General features: G+C 45.1%; 1 pseudogene; it reads left to right on the top strand.

Moving 5' to 3' along the window:
- The first annotated feature begins 5,995 nt into the window (after positions 1 to 5,995).
- On the top strand, positions 5,996 to 6,117 carry LOC117708033 (small nucleolar RNA SNORA17; annotated as a pseudogene).
- Positions 6,118 to 6,320: the final 203 nt, after the last annotated feature.

Genomic DNA, 6,320 nt, shown 5'->3' with positions numbered 1-6,320 from the left:
CAGTAAGCAGCACCCTTCTATGGCCTCTGCATCAGCTCCTGCCTCCAGTTCCTGCCCTACTGGAGTTCCTGTCCTGATTTCCTTCAGGGATGGACTGTGATACGGAAGTGTAACCCAAATTAATCTTTTCCTCCCTAACTTACTTTGGTCATAGTGTTTCATCAAAGCCACAGAAACCCTAACTAAGACAAGTCTAATGGCTAAGTCAAACAGCACCTTTATTATAAAATGTTATATATTTTAAAAAATAGTATTCATATTAAAAGCTATCCTCATTTACATGTCTATCAGCAATATAAGAGCCCGGTTGCCACTATCTCTAATCCACTTTTTTTAAGTCTTTGAAAATCTAAGTGAAAATAGCTATCACAGTATAGACAGTTTGTACTTCTGTGTTGAAGGAAGTTGAACTTCTTTTGAATGATAGTCACTTGTGTTTTAATGACATGACCAGGGTAACCTCTTGTCCTGACCCCATTTTGGTTTTGCTCAGACAGTGCATGTCTACCTTGGCTACACATTTGAGATATCCACAACTCTACTGTGGTCTGATGTATTCAGAAAACTAATTAATGTTTATACAAATTTAAACTAAAATAACTAAAGATGAAAGTCAAAAATAATTGGCATGCTATGTCTGAGATAATAATAATAAATTTTGAGGTCCTTCTGACCCTTATCTAACTTTGACTTTAATGTAAATTATGATCTTTGTGGGGTTTGCCTTTTAAAATGCTATACACCTGAGCTTTGGCACCTAGAGACTCTGAGGCATGAGCCCACTCTTGGTAGCCCGTCAATTAAAGGGCTCAATCTTAATTGCTTCCATTAGTGTAGTGGTCGGTGTCTTTCTCACATGGATGTGTTTCAATTTTCTACAAATTCTCTTTAAATTCTTTACTCCATGTTTTCAGAAGGGCTCCCAGGATTTTTTCCTTAATTGCTTAAGTAGAATCACCAGTGTGTATAGGACTTGACATTTCCTTCGACTATGTTTTATTTTCCACATAGTTTTTCATGCCAAAACAATTTTTTCATAATGTGAGATCTTTGCTCTCAAATAAGATTTCAACACCCGTAAATTGAGTATGACATCACATGTCTGTAATCTGAACTATTTAGCTTTTAACGCTATTAAGACTTAGGCAGGAGGTGTGTGGAGCAGAAGAAGCCCTGATTCAGTGACACTTTAAGTGTGCATTGTTGACATGGACACATCCATGACAAGGTCCAAGGCCTCAGGCCCCTAGTAAATTGCAAAGCCTTGCCCCTTATGGGTCAGGCTCAGAACTGGCTGGCTTGAGCGCCCAGAGGACTCAAGGGAACTTTCTTTGCTTCAGAGGTAAGAGCAGCTCTTCAAGAGAAGGGAGAGAGGAGGGGGAAGGGAAGAGGGCAGGATCAGGTGTGGGAGGGGACCTGGGAGATGTACAGAGGGTCAGGAATTGAATCAAGGTATGAAGCAGTAGGGGATGGGGAGCTGGGGGTAGCCACCAGAAAGTCCCAGATGGCAGGAAGGCAAGAGGTTCCTAAGGGATGACATTAGCTGAAATACCCAATAGAGGGTAGAGAGAACCTGTAGAGACCATATCCAAAGGTTAGGCACTGTCCCTGGTTGAGGGATGGGGCCACCCACCCATCTCAAAAATTTTAACCCAGAATTGCTCCTGTCTAAAGGAAATGCAGGGACAAAGAGTGGAGCAGAGACTGAAGGAAAGGTCATCCAGAGACTGCCCCACCTGGGGATCCATTCCATATGCAGACACCAAATCCAGACACTATTTTGGATGCCAAGAAGTGCTTGCTAACAGGAGCCTGATACAGCTGTATCCTGAGAGGCTCTACCAGATCCTGACCAATACAGATCTGGATGCTCACAGCCAACCATTGGACTGAGCACAGGGACCCCAGTGGAGGAGCTAGGGGAAGGGCTGAAGGAGCTGAAGGGGTTTTCAACCCCATGGGAAGAACATCAGTGTCAACCAACTAGACCCCCCAGAGTTCCCAAAGACCAAACCACCAACCAAGAGTACACATGGAGGGACCCATGACTCCAGCTGCATATGTAGCAGAGGATGGCCTTATTTGGCATCGATGGGAGGGGAGGCCCTTGGTCCTGTGAAGGCTCAATGCCCCAGTGTAGGGGAATTCGAGGGCAGTGAGGCAGGAGTGGGTGGGGGAGTGGGGGAGCACCCTCATAGAAGCAGGGGTTAGGGGGGATGAGATAGAGGGTTTGTGAAAGGGAAACCAGGAAGGGGGATAACATTTGAAATGTAAATAAATACAATAACCAATAAAAAATCTTATATATAAAAAAGGGGCCTGCCTTGCACAGCCACCCACGTAGCTTGGTATGATGGTTTGTATGTGCTTGGGCCAGGGAGTAGCACTATTAGGAGGTGTGGCCTTGTTAGAGTAGGTGTGTCACTGTGGGTGTGGTCTTTAATACCCTAGTCCTAGCAGCCTGGAAGCCTTAGAGGCCTGCAGATGAAGATGTAGACCTCTCAGCTCCTCCTGCACCATGCCTGCCTGGATGCTGCCATGTTCCTGCCTTGTTGATAATGGACTGAATCTCTGAACCTGTAAGCCTGCCCCAAATAAATGTTGTCCTTATAAGAGTTGCCTTGGTCATGGTGTTTCTTCACAGCAGTAAAACCCTAAGACACTCCAGTTGCCCAGTATCCACAACTGTGCATAGTGGCTTCTGTCAAAGTTGGATCTTGTAGTGTATATGACTTTCCTATTATTTCTAAAGGGCATTTGTTGTGACTTCCTATATTCTAAATGCATGAGTCATCTCTCCTCAGCTTTACACATTAACCAGACAGCATCCCGGCTTCTCAGTTGCCTTTTGTCTTTTTTGGTGATATCGTGGCTTGGTTCATTTTGCACATCCTGTGGTATTATGTCTATCACTTTTTTGTTGGCTTGTTTTGTTGTTGTTTTTCAAGACAGGGTTTCTGTGTAACAGCCCTGGCAGTCCTGAAACTAACTCTGTAGACCAGACTGGCCTCAAATTCACAGAGGTCCATGTACCTCAGCCTCCCAAGGACTGGGATTGAAGGTGTGCACCACCACACCAGACTCTTTACTGTCACTGAATCTGAGGTTTGGAACCTAGTTAGAAAATCTTCCACATCCAAATCATAGAGAATGTCACCTGTTCCTCCTCTGTGGTGTATGTGATCTTATTATCCAAACCCAGTGGGTAGTCTATTTTTAATGTATTCACTTGTATAACAAGAGGCATCTGGATACCAGTTAACCCAACACCATCTAGTCAAAGTTCATCTAGTCTAGTTCAAAGTGGGTGACGACAACACTTTATTTTGCAGTGATCTCCGAGTGTATTCAGTTCCCTTCTGAGGGCTTCACCCCAACTCTACTGTCTCTTTACCGTTCTTATTTTAGAAGCTTTTAGCTGTGACTCATTGACTAATCCAAGTCCCTCTTCACAGTTTTTGTTTTTCAGTTTTCCTGGGAGTTCTTGCTTATTTTCCCATTGGAAATTAGTGTCAATGTGTATTTCTCTTTGATCATTTGTTTAATGTTAATAGTAGCTGCAAAGCTAACCATGCTGGGAGCATGATCCAACATGAATATCAAGGAAGGTTTCAGAATGATGTCTACCTTCTGTTTCACTTTAAAAGTCTTTGCAGTACCTCATACTGGGCCAATGCTGTTTCTCACAGTTGTGAGCTACCCCGATGTTGAGACCAAATGCAAGACCTTAGCAACCCAGTACAAAAAATTGATGTGAGGGTGGGTGGCATCCGTGTTCTGGGAACTTCACACAGAGATCTGCCACCACTAGTGACTAGAGTGGCACTCCCATTTTTGCAGCACAGACCAGTGTCTGAGAGGAAGTGGGTGTACATTGCATCATCTTTTGCACTGAGATTCACAAAGTGACTAGAAAGGCTTTCCTCAGAGCTGGCTTCTCTGGCAAGATAGCTCACATTGTCACCGCAAATGGCAGCCATGAGCACATCTGTTGTTCTGACTGCTTGTGGCTAGTAGATCTGCCTGATCTAAGCATACAGCTTATAAATATAATAACTGAATTGTGTGGTTTTACACACGCTTATTGGTGTTGGAGATTTACTGCAACAAAAGAGATTTTTATGCTGTTCTTTCAACACCTCAGACCACCTTGCAGAAAAGACAAAAATAGAGATGTTGATGGGTCCATGATGGGTGGAAGCCCCCTGACCAGGACCGCTTAGTTATGCACTGCAGCCTTCTATTTAAACCTCAAGGAAGTCAAGGGAGAAGCTTAGTGAACCTCTCTGTTCTTCTTCCCAATGTGACAACACCAAATAAATCTCTCTGCTATTCACCATTCCTTGTCTCTTTAACTGTCTCATTAAAGAAAGGACAGAGGTAAAGCAATAAAATTGTGCATGGACTCAGCAGAAATTTCCACATGTCTGAGGAAAGAGATGACATCCAGGTAAAAGAGGCATTTAGAACTCCCAATATATAAGGCTAGAAAACAAAGTTCTACATTGGTTTTGTAAAGACGCCCTCAAGAGGGCGCTGGGAAGATGCCTCAGCCGGCAAAGCACTTGCAAGCATGAAGACCAGAGTTCTTGGCATCCACATAAAGCTGTAATTGTGGCCTGCATCCATAGTTCCTGTGCTAGGGAGGTGAAGACAGGTAGATCAGAGGAGCTCACTCAACCTCCAGGTCTCGATGGACTTGTGAGCTATAACAATAAAAAAGCATTGTGCTGGCACAAACTTAAACTTACAGAGTAGAACAGAGGAGCCAGGAAGAAAACCACTCAGCTGCAGTCACCAAAGTGTGCCTCCTCCTCCTCTTCCTCCTTCTCTTCTTCCTCCTCCTCCTCCTCCTCTTCTTCTTCCTCCTCCTCTTCCTCCTCCTCTTCCTCCTCCTCCTCCTCTTCTTCCTCCTCCTCCTCTCCCTCCTCCTCTTCTTCCTCCTCCTCTTCCTCATCTTCCTCCTACTGCCCCTCCTCTCCCTCCTCCTCTTCTCCCTCCTCCTCTTCTTCCTCCTCCTCTTCCTCATCTTCCTCCTCTTCTTCCTCCTCCTCCTCTCCCTCCTCCTCTTCTTCCTCCTCCTCCTCCCCCTCCTCTCCCTCCTCCTCTTCTTCCTCCTCCTCCTCTCCCTCCTCCTCTTCCTCCTCCTCCTCCTGCTGCTCTTCTGCTTCTGCTTCCTTTTCTTCTACAGGTGTCAAAAGCATACATGCAGAGCTGGGGACTTGGTTTGGTGGTAGAGTGTTTTCTCAGTTCACACAAAGTCCCAGGTTCAATCCCCAGCACTGCAAACCCGGGAGCTCTTTCACAAATGGTGCTGGAAAGAGTGGATATCCACAAAGAATAGAATTAGATTTATATCTTTCACATACACACCCCCCAAAACCCCAAAGTGTATTAACGTCCTTAAGAATAAGACCTGAAACTTTGTGACTGAAGAAATTGGGGAACATTTCAAGGTCTCCACACGGCAAGTACTTCCTGTAAAGGGCTGCGGTGGTCCATGAGGTCACCCCCAAGACCTGACAAATGGGACAACATTCAATGAAAAAGTGCTGGAAACAATCACAAGTAAAAGACAACCTGAAAAAATCCTTGTCAACTCTGCATTGGGCGGGACAGAAATATATAAAGAACTGCAAGAATTTAACACCCTTGTAAACTTTCCAGTTACAAAAAGGTCTGTTGAATGAACAGATTTCAAAAGAAGAAACAAAAATGACTAATAAATATTTGAGAAGGGTTTCAACCAACCCCTTTAGTCATTATGAAAAGACAAATTAAAACTGCTTTGATCGATATCTCTCTCTGTCTGTCTGTCCCTATCTCTCTGTCTCTCTCTGCCTCTCTCTGTCTCTCTCTCTCAGTGTCTCTCTCTCAGTGTCTCTCTCTCTCAGTGTCTCTCTCTCAGTGTCTCTCTCTCTCTCTCTCTCTCTCTCTCTCTCTCTCTCTCTCTCTCTCTCTCTGCTGTAGAGATTAATATCAAGAAAACAAACACCCTTCCCCTAGAGGCATTGCAGGTATGGCTGCAGTGTCACATGCTCACCAGTAGGTGGCAGAAAAGAGGCTGTGTCTATGCTCAGTTTGAACATCTGACTGATTTGTAAGCAGCCTGACATTTCCTGAGGAAAAGCAAGCCTGAGGCCACCGTGAGTCCAGCACCAGGGGGCCTGGAAAAGGAGCTAGCCTGAGAGGACCACCAATCCAGTGCCTTGGTGCTGCACAGGCCCAGACTGGCTCCCAAGGTGAGGAGTGAGCTGGAGACTAGATGAACCCCGCCTGGGACTGTTGGCCCCGGATGAGAAGCTAGCCTGAGATGACCA

The sequence above is a fragment of the Arvicanthis niloticus genome, chromosome 4 (genome assembly GCF_011762505.2).
Source record: "Arvicanthis niloticus isolate mArvNil1 chromosome 4, mArvNil1.pat.X, whole genome shotgun sequence".
Classification (NCBI taxonomy): Eukaryota; Metazoa; Chordata; class Mammalia; order Rodentia; family Muridae; genus Arvicanthis; species Arvicanthis niloticus.
This window is presented reverse-complemented; position numbering and strand designations above follow the sequence as displayed.